General features: G+C 39.1%; 1 long non-coding RNA gene across 1 annotated transcript in view; it reads left to right on the top strand.

The window, feature by feature from the left end:
* LOC141744842 (uncharacterized) overlaps positions 1-19,253 on the top strand; it is a 41,110-nt gene extending 21,857 nt beyond the window's left edge. The window contains exon 3 of the long non-coding RNA XR_012587600.1: positions 14,962-19,253. This is a non-coding gene — a long non-coding RNA (uncharacterized LOC141744842). The remainder of the gene's footprint in view (positions 1-14,961) is intronic.
* The last annotated feature ends 217 nt before the right edge of the window (positions 19,254-19,470 follow it).

Raw genomic sequence — 19,470 nt, 5'->3', positions numbered from 1 at the left:
GGAGGACAATTGGTGATTGTGGGTCACTGATGCTGCAAAATTTTGAAATGCTAAATCTGAAGTATAAATTCACCAGAACCTCTATTGTAAGGCATACAATAGCTCACTAAAATAGTAAAGGTTCTCAGATCTACCCTTCACCTGAAGAAATAACTTCCTATTTATAATTAGGAATGCGGTTTTAAATTAACATTTCCTCTTGTTTGTAAGTAATGTGATGGGCTACTGTGGCATGTAAAGCTAACTATATCCTTCTTTACAATTCTTGTTTTCTCTGTAGGGGAAAAATACTTTTGCGTGGAATAGAGAGTAAATAAACTTAGAAACAAATCAATGCTACAGGTTTGTTCTGGTCAAAGAAAACCCTTATAAATTAGGACAGTGACCCTCACCCAAATATATCCTTCAGCATTTAAGGATTATGGTTGAGCCTTTCAAAAGTCCTTTTTAAAATGAGAGGATATTATAGCTAATTTGACCAGTCACCGAAAAATTTACTCGGAGGTTGAAGCTGAAAGGTGCTTTTTGCTCACTGCAAACAAAGAATGACAACAAACATATACTTGAAAAAAATAAACCCCCAAAACCAAACAAACAAAAAAAAAAACCACCACCAAAATGAGAGAGGTTGGCACTATCCAGATCTTCTAACCACATGGCCTTCCCTTGCAGAGCCATTGTGTCGGAGTTACGGCTTGGTAGGTTGTTTCCAGATTCTCCTGGTCAGCCTCTCCTGAGGAAATTGGATCCTTTGTAGTAGGAACTTACAATGCTCTGCCCAGATCAAGGCTTCTTCACTTAGTGAACTTAGCCACCTTTTATAAAATGGATTTAATCCCTGTTCGGAAGATCAGTACAAAGTCTGTGTGCTGCTGCTCCTGAGCTCAGAAGTGAATCTAATTCCATATGTGAAAGTAGGGTTTTCCAGAAAGTCAGGATCAAACTTCAAAGTGCAGGCATGGACAGAGTTCTTGGGACCATAGCACGAGAAAGATCAGGGATGCAGACTGGCAATTCAGACGCGGCAATGGGTAAAGTCTGCAGGTGTGAAAGCTCCTACAGGATGCTGAGGCACCAATTTCCATGGCACTTGCGTGCTAAGATTAAGCCGTTATTTTGCTAGTAAAAAATCGTTTGTCCTTTTTACTCCCTCTAGCTTTCTGTGTGTGGGTATTAACAGAAAGCAGATGATGGAATCAGCCTACAGAAAAAAGATGTTTGAAGCTGTTGTTGCACTGACAACAGTTTCAAACCATGCAGACAGTCTTCTCATTGCAGTTTCCCCCAAGTGCTTAGTCACTCTGTTCCTGTAAAGTCACTGAACAGTCTCACTGCATTCAGGAAGAATGATAAACGTGCTAAATGCCTATTTCATCTGTTGTATACCTAGCACACTCTAGAAATTCTGGAAAATCATTTGCAAGGTAGAACCTGAGCCATCAGCTGACTCCACTGGGCTGTGATTCCTTAACTTTTTGATCTATGCACAGATAAAAGTCCTTCCATGAGCAGTTGTTTCCAGGGATAAGGGAATATGAGTGAATCGCTTCTCCCAGTAATGCAATTCCTAGTGAGCTAGTTAGTCCTTAAACACTCACTGCATAAAATGCCTTTTTTTTTTTTTTCCAGCTAAAACTTAACAGGGAATTTGGGGTACATGCAATGTAATTCCTCAGGACTTCTTGCAAGAGCACAATGGAATTTACAGTTGTCACATTTGTCAGGATGTCAGCTGTAGCAGACAGCATCTCTCTAACAGGCAGTAGTTCTATTAGTGGGCACATTTATTACTGGTTTATTAGTGATTTAGAAGGGAAAAATGCTGCTAAATTAATAGCTTTAATCACTTCTTGCTACAGCCTGCCCTTTCCTTAGAAACTCCCCAATCAAACATATTGACCCAATTCTCTCTAGGTGTAACTTCTCCAGACATGGGGAAATAGTTCAGAGGAAACTATTGGTTGTGATTTGACCTGTATTTGTCAGTGCAGTGTCTCAATGCAGCAGGGCTAGAATAGAAAGGAAATGAACGAATACAAATATTTTGGTATCATGAAGAAGCCTGCCTATCCTTTTCCTTCTTTGAAGACACATATATCATAAGGAGATGTGATAATGGGTGACAGAATATGTCTCTTACCTGTGGTCAAGCCACAGTAACAGCCTTCCCATTACTGTGTTGACAACTTTAAAAACTACTAGCTGAAAGCATTTACCTCGTCTGGAGGGAATGGCATGAAAAATGAGGGTGGTTTGTTTTTTTTTTTCCTTCTGTAGAGAAATACGCACCAAAACTTATATTTTCTTAAACCATGTGAAATTTTAAGGCAATGAAACTCTTGGAAGTAATGTTGAATCTCTACCAAAAGTAATCTTGGACTAGCTTGTTCTTTAGTGATTTTTATCAGCTTCTGCTGAACAGTCATCTGCTAAACAGACATCTAGTCTTTATGGTTCTGAAAAAGTCCACAATAGGAACACTTGTGTTGAGCTTGTAATAAAAAAAATACATAATATAGGGACTTTCACATTTCTAAGTGAACTGTGAGGATGTTAACTTCAATGTCATCAGCTGCATTTACGGCCACTGTATCCAGCTACTCTAGGACCGTGTGTAAGGGCATCTCCAAAATTATGGCTTTGGCCTGGGGAAGTTTTCCCAACAGTTAGTTCTCTTCTCTCTCAAGCCAACCATCAGTGCAGCAAAAATTTGGATTGAAATCAATTTCAGCAGGAATATTGGGCGCAAATCAATTGAGCATTGAATAATTTAGAAGTCCACTCTGCAGTCTCATGTACCATCTCTAGCAGAACTTCCTTCTCACCTTCCCCTTCAAGTAGTAATATGACTCTCAAATGATTTTTCTCCACCGCCGTCCTCACCCACTGATATTGCACAGAACTAAATGAGGCTTTTGGAGATTAAGGTGCTTGGGATTGGAAATCTGGAAAAAATTAAAACCTATTGCACAATTGTCAAATTAATGGGGTTCACACATTGTGATCTGAAGAATCTGATGCTCTCAGTCGAATTAGTGAATGAATACCACATTACCAAGGCTACTGGAACATCTCGTTTAGCATTTGTAGCCAAATGTTGACTTGCCTGTCTGTCTCAAAATTGTTTCTCCTTTTTGCCCATTCACACCTTACTGGCTGGCTAATGACTTATTGTAATCATAGACCTGTATCATAAATCAGGAAATTGTTGCTATCAATAACAGCTAACAAAATTAATCTGTGTTGTCCTACAGTTCCCTTTCTCTTGTCTCTTTCTTTGTTTCTCTGGTGTAGACCTAAGTCCGATCATTTGATTGTTGCTTAAAGATACAAGGGTAGGTCTTCCCTGGGATGGTACAGAGAAATGAATTGGCTTAAAAAACAGATCTTTACTTTCTCACATGCAGTGATAGAAGTGACAGGTGAGTTGCCACTGTCCACATCACTCTCTTCTACCAGATAGATTTTAAATTGTAACTGTAATTTCTGGTTTAGTCTCATCTAGAATAGATTAATATGATGCTAAAAGAAAATTTTCAAGAAAATATCCTAAGGCTGTGAGTGAGTCAAAAAAGCTTCCATTCCTAACCTGCCAAGAGAAAGGCAGAGAGAGATATTCTGGCAGGGAAAAAAAAAAAAGGCATTTAAAATGTCTGGAACCACTTGACCTTCTCTATCTTATATAGGGAGTGAAGCAGCATACAGGAAATGTGCTGAATCACTTGCTGTCTCTTAATATACCACTATATAAAAGGTCTTTGCCCAGACTCAGTGGTGTCTTCATTTTACAGGCAAGCCATTAGCTGAAAGGAAAACTGTAAAGCATGTCCTTCCCATTCCACCTTTGTACGTTACTATATATTCAGGCTGATAGAGAGAACCTGACTCAGAATAATTCATTAGCATTTTAAGGGTTATATAGCATATTCATGCTGTTAACAATTGAGCAAATCAATGCAAGGAGAAATGCTAAACAGTATAGTCTTTTTTTTTTTTTTTTTTTGCATATTGATTTTCTAGAAGATTCTAGTACATGGTTTTTAAGATCCCAATTCCAACAAACCCTGACACATTATACTACTTTGCTGTAAGTACAAGTTAATTTTTTCTTCAATAAACCCATAAAAATAACAACCACGCCCCCCGGATTTGCCATTAGCAATAGCGTCCTTCCTTAGCAGGGTGTCATTTCACCTTTCTGCCTTCACGTTCCCTCCTCAACAACTCTGCTGGCTCCTGAGTTTTGCTCAGAGGGGTGCAGGGAGAATGGAAGTGGAGCGGAACATGGAAGAGCAATGTTGATTGTTATACCCTCTAGCTTCAGCAGCTGCACTCATATGAGTAAATGTCATGCACCTAATTAATTGCAAATTCTGGTGGTAAATGAGCGAAGCTGCAATTCAGCGAAGCTGGGATCTACCTTCCTGAATGAATTTTTGGGGGGCTGGGGTGAGGGGTACCATGGAGTCTTATTCCAAACCACAACAGCAAGAGGATCTTTACTGTTTATTTTATTGGGGATAGATTTGAAATTACAACAAGTACCTGTGGTTTTAATAACTTATTAAGGATTCTGGATGGCTAACTGGAGACAATTTAAAGCAGAAAATGTCGAACTGCTTTTCTCTCAGACAGGAGCACCCAAATTCATAGCTGATTTTTCAAACCTTAAATTAGGTCTTGCTGTAATAGTTTGAGATTAGTCTGTATGTAACGTTTGTGCTACTTCAAGACATTTGTGTTGTAGGGTATTCATAACTATCCTGCCTGTTTTTCTAAAATCCACACTACCAGTAAAAGAAAAGAATCTAAACTCAAATTGGAATTGTCTGCACTAATGATGTAAAGAAGTTAATTAGCCTCTATAGCTTTCGAACATAAAATGGAATAAACCTCTCACAATCTTAAGAAATGCATAAACTTCTGTGCATTTTACCTTTTAAGCTCTTTAATATCTGCTTAAGAATTAAACATTAACTTGAACAAGTTCACCTTAATCATTCATAAGGAAATAGAAAATGAAAGAGCTCTCATTCCCAGAATAAAGGGGAGGGGAGCACACCGATAAGTGAACTGCATTTTAGTTTTGACACTTAGCAAACTGTAAGTTTAGCATATCACTTAGCAGAGGTTAATGCTAACTGTCATTGGAATGAGCTGATGAAGTAATGATTAATACAGTCAGTGTTTGCAGATGAAATTCCATGGTAAAATACAAATAAACCAAAGGACTTCTTAAGAAAGTCACATTTGAATTTTTCAGTTGGGGGGGAAAAAACCAGGATAAGTTGAGAGTGGGGTTCTTGCTATTTTTCAGTAGTGTCCAAGCCGTGTCCCCCTCTTTTCTTTTTTTTTTTTTTTTTTATTACAAGTCCAAAAAATAAATAGTCCAATAGACTTTATCTCCATATGCTTCATATTTTTTAAACAAAAGAGTATGTTCAAAGGATTAAATTAAACTTTTTTTAATTGATATACCAATGAGATTCCACCCCTTATTAATTTATATGATAGACAGGTTTATAACTGCTAAGTTAGCATCTTGTTTTATAACAATTATTTTTTAAAAATCTTATAAAGGGGGGCAGTAAACTTAAGTGCTTTCTAATAGCTGTCTTCAAAGGCCATCACCACATATCAGATATTCAATATACCCTCTGTTGCGATAGTGAGTGCTTACATCATGCCAAAGACTATCTTAAATGTTCAATTTGGATATGAAATGCCAGGTGAATATTGATTGATTATTTATTTACTCATTCATTACAACTTTTATCCTTCTTGTTACTGAAGTTATTTAATTTACTAGCCAAACCTAGATTACTAATACAAACTACGTTTAAGTCTGGTGGTTCTGGTCCTGTTCTCAGGAAAAATAAAGTCAAAGGAGCTGCTCAGTTACATAAGGTACAGCATCTGTATCGGTATTTGTAGACTCAGAATATTAGGCAGTTACTCTGAATAATTTTATGATTCTTATGAGTAAAGTATAAGGAGAAATTAAAGTGATGCCAAGTCATAGAGGACACTGCAGCTAAAAATTTCCAGTAGCCCCTGGTGCTCGATGAAAGCTCCACGGTGCAGTAGTATAAGACCCAACACGCTGCTTTCAATCTACCCTGCCAGAGGCTCCCTGAATCCCAAAAGGACTGCAGTCAGGTATTCCGTGTAATCTCGTCGCTCATCAATCCTGAGCTTTCTGCATAGGAGATAGGACACAGACATAACTTAGGTGGGCTTCTACATTTAGTAAGCTTGTAAAGAAACATCATGCTAATACTGGGCTATTTCAGAGGTTGTTATCATGGTTGGCAACTAGCGGATCCAGTATATTATATCTCTGTGAGAAGAAATGTTCTCTTTCCTTCTTGCACTTCCCAAAGTTAAGAACAACTGCATTTCTTCTCTTGGGGGCATATTTGTCACAATTAGGTAAGAGATATGCACTACAGTGTGTGCCTTTTCTTCCTCATTTTGGCTTCCTTCTCCACTGCAAAGTAATAGGTCTGACTGCCTAGTGTGCTAAGAGAGTCATATTTCAGCAACACCCCAGGCTGTGTGTCTGAACAGCAGGTTTTTCCTCTGTTGTTCTATTGAAATTAAGTGCAATGGTTTGCTTTGTTCAGAATATTTTCTGTCTGGTTTTGCCTGTCTTTGTTTTCATCACTCCATTCTAGAACTTCTGGGCCGTGAAGCCTAAATAAGGGCGCTACCACCTCCGTGAGATTCTGACAACCACGGCAGGGATCACAGCGCAGCAACTAATTCTGCTTTCTCTATCAGAATCAGTGCTGCTCAAGGATCCCTTTAAACTGATATTCTCTTTCTTTCCCTTTGGCAGAAAAAGTTTCCCCTCACCTGGAAATACTCAGTCACCACAGGAATAGTGCTTGCATGCCCTAGCCATCAGGAGCATTGAGACGTAAAGGGATTGCTTCCATATACAGAATGAGGCTCCCAGGTGCCAAGTGTAATTATGAGTAACTCCGGCAACACTAGGGATGAGCTTGTCCCATTGAGTTATTCTCTTCTAAATTTACGCTCATGGATAGAAAACACAAGTAGGGACATGTTAAATGCTGTAGATCTATAGAAGGCCTGATCCAAAGATCAGTGGAGTCAGTGGGAATCTTTCCAATAACTCTTGTATGCTTTGGATTAGCTATAAATGCTTTCAGTCAGGAATGTGACACGGAACTGGATCCCACAGATGATCCAACGTCATTGAGACAACTTCCTTCAGTAAAAAATGATGTGAGGGGCTAGAATGCTTTGATGTCCTTGTCATTAACTTTTATGCTGCATAGACAAACCTTTTGTCTTATGAACGACATGAGAAAGATATGACCCCAGGGAATAAGGATTGAGAGAACTGAATTCAACCAGTTTTGTTTTCCTGCTGTGGGTCACTGTATTGTTTTGGCTGTGCAAGATCCAGACCTTGGTGTGCAGCAGTCTCTGAGAACCTTTCCCTGTCCATTCTCCTTAGTTAGTTACAAGGCCTTTTATAGTCTTAGAACTTACTTATCAGTCCTGAGTGTGTACTTGGGCTATACTCTGTAATACAATTTACTCTCTCAGTTACTGTATTTCTATCTGAGAAACACAGCAATGAATGAACATGAAACTGTCTATTAGGTGGGATCAAAAGCACCGTGCATCATCAGGAAATAAGGTAAGAATGAAATGAAAACATTTCTTAGGGGCAGATAAAATGGCTTACAGAGGTTTCACACACTAATCCAGTCAACCAGCACTGTGTTTACTGGAACCTTTGCAGTGCAGTTTGAGAGGTTAAAGTAGCAAGAACACTGACACGTATTTATATTATTATTTAGGTTACTTAAACTGCTGTACCTCAGGAATAATTCTTAATCCATCGGGTTTTGAATACAATATAATAAAGCATAACTTAAGTTCTGCTGGGAAAATGCCTTCCCTGATACTTATAAAATCTCATGCATTAATGTTCCCATGTATTTCTAAGGCAAATATAAGCAAAATAATCCATTAGTATTCAAAGAGGGAAATGTAATTAGAAATAAAAATATAAGATAACCACATCCACCTTCCCAAAAAGAGATTTACATTAAAGAATAAGATGAAAGTGTTCGCTCTTAGAGCTTTTTTTACCAAGTAATTTCTAACAAATAGCCCTCTTTTTTTTTCTTTTGTTTCACATAGCTGTCCCAAACTAAGTAAGGGCTAAATTTATCTTCAGTTCTGAATTTCTGAACTTGTGCTGTCATTCAGCAGCTCTTCTTGGATAAAATACATCATCATTTACTCTATTAGAAAATAAATGTATGGATGTATTATGGAATTTGCATTCCATTACCTTGGTTTGCATGCCATAAAACATTTATTACACCCTTGGGCTACAGTCTTAATAATGACTGGGTGAAATGCACTAATGTGGTCTTGGCCTTGCTATAGAACAAAAGATTAATGCTCTTTGATGTCACCCAGCTAATAGTTGGGCTCGCCAATTTGTCCCTTCAAAAGACATTACAGTCACAGAGACAATCCCTGTAAGACTAAAGTGAGCAAAAAAATGTTTAAACCAAACCACAAGCTGAAGCCCAGTTAACCAAATAAGCGTTACATTAGATTTTCATCTGTAAAAATAAAGGTATGTAAGTTCCCCTCAGCAAGGGAAGAAAGATCTTCCATGTTTTATTTCATCCGCTCCTCTTCTGATTATACCCTGCTGACATCAAGTTTAAAAAAAGCCATCAATATTTTCTTATATTTTATGGCAGATACAAAATAACATTTTAGTTAAGCTCCTGGAAGGCATATATCAATACCGTCTACAATCCCAAGCCTCTCAGGTCCTTCTCATGTAATAAATTTCACTTGCCTCTGATAAAACTATTGAATTTTTTATCTACCTGCTTCTCTTTAGAGAGAGGAGGAAGAAGTTGTCCCTTTAACCTTAAGAGACAACTTTGAGATTTTTAAACTTTTTTTACAAAATGCACAGCTAAATGTTGGTGTATCTTATAAAAAACCCTATTGGAATAAAACCAGCCTGTCATACCAGCCAAAGTTGCAATCTTGTCAGTGAATTGAGCAGTGGATCAATATTTGGATGACAGACATCAGGGGAAAAACTGCAAGGAGGAGCCTTGTGGTGCAGGAGGCAGGCGTCTCGCTGAGCCAGTGTCCCAGTAGGATGAAGGGGGGTGTCTGCGCTGCTGCATGTGCCAGCTTTCTAATGACCCTAAATTGAGAAAGAGGGCCCAGTTCACCATTTGATGTAAATCAGCCTTGCTACTTTGAAAGCAGTGGCATGACAGTGACTTACGCCAGCTGAGTATTTTGACAAGACCGCGTTATTTGTCTCACTGTGCTGTGTTCCAGTCTGGAGATATGGCACCATTTGAATTTTCCAAATAGTTTCAACAGAGTATTCTCCTGCTGCTGCAATTTCATATTTTGACCAAAATGGTTTTGCAATGTCCTGTCCAATTGAAAACCAGCTGCTGGTATTTCCAACTAGAGGTGGTTGTGCTTCTGGGATGAAGGAAGCCCATATCTGTTTAAAGCAAAGCTGTTTGTAATTATGTAATATAAAGCACCAGATACACAATCAGCATGTACTAGATTAAAATCCTTTCAAAGCCCTAGTGTATTGACTGACAGGCTGCCCAAAAGCATGCTTACATAGCACAGAAAAATGTTATAAAGCTTTCAAAAACTCTAAAGTAGTGGTCATAAGGCAATCCTTTGCAAGCAGTTGTGATTAACGTAGCAGATGAGCCAAAGTGAACATCTTTTTTTTCTTTTTCTTTTTTTCTTTCATATTGCAAAAGAAAGCATAGTCTGTTTTAAAAGTCCCAGCGCACGGGGAATATGGCAATACAAAGAGGAAACTAAGTGTCTGTGATGTCTTTTGATAAATAAGTGAGAAATTGATGTCTGTTGAATAGTAGATGGAAAATATCTTTCTATAAGTAATGTAGAGTCCCGCAAAAAGTAGCAAATACAGTGTGCCTAACACTGGTCCTGCAAATGAGATGACAAGAAAATAATCCAGATTATGTTATTTTTTCCAAGATTTATTTTGAAGTAAACATTTTTAACGCTTCTCTAACATGGCAGGCCTTATATTGCTGTTTGTGTATATCATATGTATCAGACATGATGTACAAAACATCAAGAGTTAACAGTAGGGATAGATATCAGTAAATTTATTTATATTAGCAGTTTTAAAGGGAAGTCTTTACAAACCTCCAAAAGCCTGTGTAGAACTCTAATCATTATTTGTACATAAGCATAAAGACATTTTTCTTATAAACATAGATGTTTTGCATTACAAAGGTAATAACTTCACTTCAAACCCCAAAGCCTGAAGTAACATGTAACAGGACCAGCCATGCAGATTTGGGGACCTAATATGGAGAATGATACAATGTTTAATTAAACAGTAGGGAAGTTAACAATCTAAATGCCAGGGCTTTTTAGTTGGCTGTGTATAATCACCTTTCTTTCTCTTTTTCAAAAAGATAGATTACTTGTAATTGTCACAAGACAGTTGGACTGCAGCCTTAAAAAAACCCTCCACCAACACTGGTGCATGGACCTGTGCAGTGCCGCAAGACACTTATTTCAAAACCATTTTCAAGCAAATTGCAAGTGCCACTTCCTCTGCCTGGTTGGATTTGTGATTTAAGTCTCTCATCTAAGTCCCAGTTAAACCTGCCTCTCCTCAACGTGAGTTCTGGTGAACTCAGGGCCTGGTGTCTTTGTGTTTGGAAGCTGCTGAACTGTCTCTGTCTGCCTGCCAGACAACTGTTATAGGGAAGAATAAAGATATTCCACTTCCAGGTATAAAGGAGACTGATCTCTTCATATTTCTCCTCCTGGACAAGCAGCACATCTCTTGGCAACTGTACTTCTGCTGGCTTCTGCTGCGTTTCTGTTTTCCCTTTGGCTGACTGGTGGGTCAGAAATTCTGCTGGTTTGCAGTTTGACTAGCAATACCTAATTGTAGAGCCCAAAACAGAGAGGCCAGGCCTGTTCTGCTCCTCTCCACAAACCCTTCCCAGCACGGCAGCCAGATGTGACTACTGTTTGTGTGAGTTTGCCATATCGCACTGTGATGCTCAGAATCATCTGCCCCATGAGAAGTCAATCCTTGCTTTTATCCCAGAGCTTGGACAGTAACACACATTATCACTGTCAGTCTTGATTTTTCCCTCTCTCCTTACATAGATACCTTCCACAAATAATGAAATACCTTTGCAAGACCAAGTTTAACTGTTAATTGACTACTACACCAGCTTAAGGTCTTGATTCAAGAAGTGCCACAATAGAGTACAGAAGGTTGGTTGGGAGCTCCTACCTCCTAGGACTTCTGTATACTTCTCCAGAAATGTTCTTGCTTGGAGTTGTTTCTCTAAATCAACTACTTTTCAGGAAACAGAACATCTAAAATGCTCTTCATTCCTCTCCCAACAACCCAAAACTGTGTGTTATGATTAGGCCTTACTGTGATCCCATGTTATTTCCATCAGACTCCTGCTACTCAGTGAGAAAAAAGTTGTTTACCTTTCTTTACAATTTTCTGTTCACTGTATGGCCACAGACTTTATTTCATAGAATGGCTTGGGTTGGAAGGGACCTTAAAGATGATCTAGCTCCAACCCCCTGCCATGGGCAGGGACACCTCCCACTAGACCAGGTTCCTCAAAGCCCCATGCAGCCTGGCCTTGAACGCCTCCAGGGATGGGGCATCCACAACTTCCCTGGGCAACCTGTTCCAGTGCCTTACCACCCTCTTAATGAAAAATTTCTTACTGATTACCTTTTTCACCCTTCTCACTCAGTTGTTTTCTTATTTATACACAAAGTTCTGGCATGGCCAAAAAAAACCCCAAAAAAACCCCAAACTTCAAAACCACCTACAGTTTTGATTTCCCTCAGTATTCGGCTTTTTACAAAAAGAATCTAAAGTTCAAAATGAAGCTCCAGTCAATAGCAAGCAGTTTGAATTGGCCAGTGTTTCATGTTGATCACTTGAAGCTTAAGGAATAACACAGCTGGTGACTCCCTCTAAAGTCTTAAAGTGGCTTGTTCAGCATCATATAAAAATTCTTTGGCAGAAGAAAGATAAGCTTCATTTCTTCACAGTGGTGTTCAGTGGGTTTAGCCATAACTGCTTTTTTTTCATGTGTTTTAACCAGTGGAAGAGATGAGGTAAGAATCCTACCTCACACCAGGCTCATTGACTGCACTGTCCTGGGCACAGCATTCAACCCGTGCCCTGAATAGGGCAGTAGTTTTATGGAATAAATAGGATGCTTCATGGTGTACATGGTAAAGCAACTAATATGATAAGGCTGCATGGCCAGTTTGGTTGTCGTTAGCTAAATCTTGATTGACAGAACTACTATAAGATAACTTTATCTATTGTTCCACCTTTAAAACTGACAATGCTTACAGCGTAACTGCTAGTTTATCTTCAGGGGATTTTAGATTATTAGATCAATGCACAAACTTCTAGCATTTGAATTATCAAGTGGTTACTAAAGAAGGGCTGTTATCCTCTCTCTACATTAGCCTTTAGAAAGGAATTAGCCACAAACTTTACCAAAGAGTATCACAAACAGCGGCTGACAGGGGAAAAGACGAGGCCTAACACTAGGCTCAGTTTCCAGGATGTGAACTGCAGCTATAAGCTCCTCAGCCCCTGTGAAAACGGCCTCTTGGCTATACCTTTATACCCTTACTCCTCCCACAATTGAGTCTCCTCCATCTTTCATCTACCATTCTGAGCCCACAGCAACTGCAGAAAAAGCATTGCTTAGTGTTTGCACTCTGGCCAGAAGCTGCGTAGCCTGTGCGACTCTTGTGGCACAAAAGGCGCAAAGGGGGTGTGGGATGTAGGTTATAAGTTGCACAGTGAGCAGAAACCAAACTGAGCGGCTGTTCTTGAAGCACGCACTTCATCATAAAGTGAGTGTCCCAAGGGTGAAAAACAGTATGTCCCCCGTAATTGTAGCGTGTAATATGATGTGCGAGGATGGCACAGTAAAGCTTTCCAAATTGAATTCATTCCTTTGTCTCACGTATAGAGCTTACTGCTAGTTCTCAGTCAGCTTTGAAGTGCCTGGTCTTAAAATCCACTCGCTCCTGCTTTCCCACCCATGTGGTGCCACCAAACCGTAGGATTTAAAATCTCTTCCTTCAGCCTTGCCAACTGCAATTACTCTGGTAAGTAATAGTTTAAAAAATCTTATATTTCATGAAAAATCATTTTACTTCACTTATGTACTGCCATTATTAGTATGTGAAGTGTCGTACATTCGTTGTGCCGTTGATGAGTTAGTTCTCTTTTCTGCCACGTTTTATAAAGCCTTCCAGGTCACCAACATAAATCAGTTATTCAAATTTTAAATATCACATTTGTATTACAGAATTCATTGTATCCTAAAATGGGGACTTGCTTTGCATGAGAAAACATCTGTCCAACATTCATTCGTAGCTTGGAAACAGGAAATTCTAACAGAAGGATGGCTTACTAAACTTTTTCTGCTTAGGCTATCTCAAGGAAAGTACTACAGCTCTTATGGCATAGCTCAATTCAAGAATAGTAAGCCATTATCTTTTCATAACCAGTAACAATCGTCTGTGATCACTGACCTTGCTTTTCAGTACGATGAGTGCTGACTTGGCCACAGCCCAGTACATTAATAGTAGCATCGCTGTTTAAACTGGGGGGAAAGGAAGAAATCTGTTCATGGAGTGCCTCTGTTTGATATGGATTTTGGTTTAGTAGCCATTGAGTTCAAGGAGCTTCTGCATGTTGAAAAAGTTGGAAAGGGGTAAATAAAACCATTTGCTATACGGCTGTCTTCTGCTAGTAAGCTTCTGTATACTGGAATCACTGCCGGCAGGTCAGTGTGCATCTTGCTTGCAGACACGGAGATGGCCCACTTTTCCATGTGGTGGGTAAATTTCAGTGTACTTTGCAGATCATAATATTAAAATTTAACAGGGAGATTCTGTGAAGTGGGAGTGGTTTTTAGGGGAGACATATATATCAAAGTGGTTGGGTGGTGTTTAATTCTTATATACAGAATTTGGAGGTACTTATCCATTGCTTTTCTACAGACAGAAAGATAGTGTTGCCCAGAATGGCTGAGAAAAAAGCAGTGGTTCACTGGCTGAGTTTTCAGCACTTCTGTGTAGAAGGATAAGACGTGGGTTACTTCTAGCAGGTCATTGGAACACATTTCAAAAATCCATCTCCTGCAATGGGTAACAGCTGGTACAGCTGCCTTGTATCAATCTTGTGCTAAGCCTGACAGAGATCAAACTCGGAAATTGAGGAAGAAGGGCTTTTGCCGCAAGGCACAAGTGCATGCAGTTCATCTAATTATTTCAGGAAGTCATGTATACTTTGCTCATTTCAGACCAAAACGCGTAATGGTTGCATCTTTCAATTGCTTTTTGTACGATTAATTACAAGATGTTCTTGGCTTGCCTGGGTATCTGGTAGGAATGGTATGGTTGATCTTTGCTGAGTCAGATCTTTTCCTTCCAATAAATCTTAAAGAATGTTATGGGATGATTTTTTTAGTAGACTCTTTGTTATGGGAAACTCTACAGGATGGCGTTCTGTGCAGCTCTTTTATTTGATATGTATGTGAGAACATTTGAGACCATAAGTAGACTTATTAATGTGCAGATGGCACTCAGCTGTCTCCCTCTCTCTTATCACACCGGAAGGTTTAATCTCTCTGCTCTTGTAGAACCAGTTCACTTGGGAAGCTAAAAGGCAAGTTGGACCAACCTCAATTCAGATAAAATGGAATTTGGACAGATGGGGGGATGTTCCTGAAGATGACTGCTGACAGGGCAAATGTTCTCTCTGTTCTAAAGAAGTATGACTACATTTTTATTTTCCTTTGGTAAAACCAGTATGTTCTTGTGATTTTCTACCTTTTTCAGTATTATCGAGTTCCCTGCACAGGCCATTGGAAGAAAAACAGAACACTGGTACCTCAAACTGCAAGCTGTGATGGACAACTCATGGCAGGAATAAGTATCATACCCCCTGCTTCTCATTCTATTCTAAATTCTGTGCAGAAGAGAGCACCTAGAGAAACCCAAAAGCTGTCACAGTGGCCATGATTTTTCTCAGTCTGTCCTGAAGGCCCATCACCTAAATGAAAAGTGAAATAATCGAACATATAAGACCTTAGCAAGTCCTATCCATATTGCAGTGAGGAAGGCTGAAAACTGCTGGAAGCATGGCAAATCGTTGTTAAACATACCTTAGTTCTCAAACTGACTCTCATTTGGGATACCTAGTTAATTTGGAGCAAGTAAAACTTAGGCTTAACCTTTTGCTATATGAATCAGTGAACTTCATTGTTGTCTGTGAAGAGCCAGTGATTCAGAAAGGCTGGTTTGCCCCTATGCTTTTATTGATGCAAGAGTACATAGAGCCATAAGCAATGTGTTTATATATATTAAAAATCAAGAAAGGAATGAATAGAGTTCAAGGAAAAGCTTGACAGAACAGGAAACCCTTTTCCTACCTGGCACATTCCTCCATTGCAAATAATCAGTTGATGATATGTGCAATGAGCAAAGAATCACTGCATGAAAAACTGCAGCCTCCCACAGTTATTGCTTTCCTCATGCTTCCTGCCAGAACAAGGGAATAGAAAGCTTTCAATTTGATGTTGACGTTATTTCCTTGAATGGTTTTGTTAAAGCGCTGAACGTACAGTTTGTTTGCTAGCAACCTTTGGATTTACGAGTTGCCAGTCCTGGAGACGTTACTGTTTGTCATGCATTTTCCTTCTGATTTCCCTTCTTTATCCTCCTGCCTTCAGACCTTTTTAAAGTCTCTCCATTGCTGATACTTGCTGTGATGCTAACTGGTAGTAATAGAGTGCTGTGCAGCTGTGGCACTGTAGCTTCCCCCTGGATAATGCTGACCGCAGACTTAGCAGCATGTGCCAGCTCAGCACATCTTGATAACTCATAATCCCTACCATAGGTTTTTATAGTTTGTCTGGTCTACTGTAAATCTCTAACTCACTGTCATCAACAGAGCTCTTGACCTGATTCATAGGCGCCAGGAATTAAGCTCTTGTCACACTCGGTTAAAAGACGATACTGTTTATGCTGTGATATTATACAAACAAAAATAGATGCTCTTGGATATAGCGAATCAGAGAAAAGCATCAAAGGTCATATTGTTTTGAATCTTGTTAATTTAGCCAAGTAACTAAAAAGGAGGAGGAAAAAAAAAAAAGAAACCTACAAGAAAAAATAAACCCTTGCACTAGCCAGCATTTAGAAGTACAGAGAGGTTGTTAATCTTTTCCACTAACACATCTGTAATTTGGGGCAATCTAGTGTGTGTAACAAGAAAATCATGTACATAACTAAAAAGAAATAGTTCTGTATTTTTTTCCTTCTGTCTTGCTGTGAATGTACAAGTTGTGTTCTAGTGATAGATAGTCCTCAGTCCTATTGCAGTTTGCATTGGTTCTCAGCTATAGATAGATTCTGTCTCTCTAAGGAAAAAAGGACCTTGAAAGTATTAAAAGAAAGAAAGAAATTATATCACTTTTGACATTTTGATGCAGCAGACATTAGATAGGTTGTGCTGTAAAAGGGAGCCTGGTCCAGTTCTGTCTAGTTTCTCATTAAAGATCAATCTGTCCAGTAATGAGGACTCTGGATAGGGTACCAAAATACCAGAATTTTATTCTGGATCAGACCCTGGCTTTTCATGGAACTTCTGTACTGAGACTTCACTTCACCATGCTTTTGCTTTTTACTGTATCATTCGTAAGTCTTGCCCACTCCTAGCCTAAGGTCCCAGGAGACGGCCTCTTGCTGTGTGTGCTCACTGCAGCTGGCCTAGCGGAAGCCCTGATTGCAGGTGGAGGAGCAGGATGCTGTAGTAAAATAAACTTGATCTTCGGGGGCTCTAATATAAGACAGAACAATCAAGTTGTTTTGAGTAAATCATATTTAAAAATGCTTGAGCTAACTTTATTCAATCGTTCCAAACATTTTGCCTTTGTTACATGAACAAATATAGACATTTTCAGCTGAGAAGGAAAGTGGTTTAGATAGATACAGGATATAATAAGTAGTTTACCTTCATGGAAGTCTTTTTGTATTTTTAGTTATCATATTTGCTGGCATGAAATCATTTGATAATTAGTAGATTCCTTGACTTCATAAGGCCAATTAGACGTTCTTGGTATACAAACATGATTCAATAACAAAGGCCTTGTTTGAGGGAGTACAAGTTCCTTTCTGACAATTACACAGGTTCTTATTTTGCATTTTTTGGCAAATGGTGGTGAAACTATAACTGCCCCTCCAACTGCATTTTCCTGAAAAAAATATGGCTGACTGACCCACCTATCATATTAATACATTAATGCTCAGAAAATTATTATTATTTCAGACAATTGTCAGTCCCCTTAACTCAGTCATCTTCATGATCAAATTCTCAAACTATAAAAATCTGATGAGTAAGAGAGGCAGAATAACATGGTGTTCATAAGAGAGGAGACTACACAGATCATACACAACCTCTCTGCTGTATGTAACTGGTTTGACTACATCAGTAGCTGTCATCTGAAAACTAGTTTGTGAAGCAAGCTAGTTATTTTAGTTCACATGCAGAGGAGCTGGCAGAGAAGGGGACAAGTACCTCATGATACTACCTGATCTCCTCTGAGCAAGCTCAGTGCAGTTAGTAAGGACTGGATGGACCCACACCAGTTCCTTGGAGGACTTATTCCCTTTTGGCTGCGATGGAAGGGCACAGTCATACAGAATAGTGACCACTGTGTCTTCCCCTGTCTCTTGTGTTGTCAGTCTAGGATTTCAGTTTCTGCAGATGATGATTTAGCTTCTTTCATTCATATTAAGTTCACTCAAGAACGTTTGTTTTGCACGGTGAATTGTGGAGGTATATCTTGTCATTAAAATAACGTTATTGAAAACTTGGCCCCATTTAACCTCATGGACATATTTTTCCTCTAGTGGTGTCAAGATTAGATGATGTAGCGTTTTAATTTGTCATAGATATGGCCTGACAATATCTACAAAATCGAAACACTTAACTGCATAATTCAGTATTCTAAATTCCGTGACCTATCCTTGGTGTGATACATATGATCTATAGCACTTCTGCCTATATCTCTAAGGCACATTGGTGCCAATTGATGGTGCTAAGGAGACGCAGAAGGAAAGACAGCCACTTCTCTGGTATGTATTTCTTCTAGCCTTAGGATACAGCAAACCTCTGCGTGAACTCTCTAATGCTCTGACTGCACTGATCAGAAAGGAGAAGATCCAGCAGTTCCTCACCCTCAAGCCATGCTGAATTGGGTACAGGTTACTCATACCAGGGCAGTCAGGGATAGGGTAACTGCCGCAAGGCTAGCATTGCCTGGAGGCTTGTGTGGGCATAGGTACCGTTTCATGTCTTGGTAGCAAAATCCCTCTGTTTGGATGCCTCTGGCACTGACAAGTGCAGGATTTCTGACATTTACCTTCACAGAGGGGTAAATCTCAGTTTCTCTTGAATTCTACTGATAAGGACTGTGTCTCAACTGGGGTCTTTTACGTCCCCTCCAGGAATAACCAATCCATTGGGACACGATGGGACAAAAATGTAGCTAACTTCTAGTCTGTTGTCTCCGTAATCCTAAACTATTTTAGCCATAACAGAGACAACTGTTAGAATTGATAGATACTAATCTCTCCAACAGCAAAAGGGTATGGACTACTTGTTAGCCTGATGCATGTCAGCTGGCTAAATACTAAAGCTCTGTCACTACCTTAGCAAGATCATTGCATGTCTTATCTTCATTACAGAAACAAATTAATGAAAAATGATACAGATTAAGGCAGGTAATATTCGGATCCAGTTCTTTTCTGGAATAGAAAAGCTATCTAGCAATGATAATTTTCAAATTCCAGTGTGTTTTTCTGTGCTTTCTGATTTGATATTTCAGTGTGCTGTCACTTTAAATTAATTGCAGCTAATTAAAAATGATCCAGTTAGGACAATTGGACAATAGTGCTCTGGAGATTGCTTCATTCCCAGAGGTTTTAGTGGCTTGCTGCTGCACTGGTTCAAGTCTTCAGAAGGGTGCTATACATCATAATGTCATTTTACATTGTTATTTCTCTGAAAGCAGCAATTTAAAAGAGTCTCCAGTGAACCTTGAGCAACTTTGCACTAAAAAGAAAAATGTTACTGTTCAAGATCTGTAAAATATAAAATATAGATTCAAAGAAATCACTTGACATGAATAGTAGCATTAAATTTGTGCCATTATTTGCATGTAATATATAATGTTGTAGTAAAAGGCTAACAAAGCATTTAGGCTGCTCCGGGGCTCATTGATTTTCTGCACCTTTGTTCAAACTAGGTCAAAAACAATGTTGGTCTTATTTTATCACACACGT

This window comes from Larus michahellis, chromosome 6 (assembly GCF_964199755.1).
Source record: "Larus michahellis chromosome 6, bLarMic1.1, whole genome shotgun sequence".
NCBI lineage: Eukaryota > Metazoa > Chordata > Aves > Charadriiformes > Laridae > Larus > Larus michahellis.
This window is presented reverse-complemented; position numbering and strand designations above follow the sequence as displayed.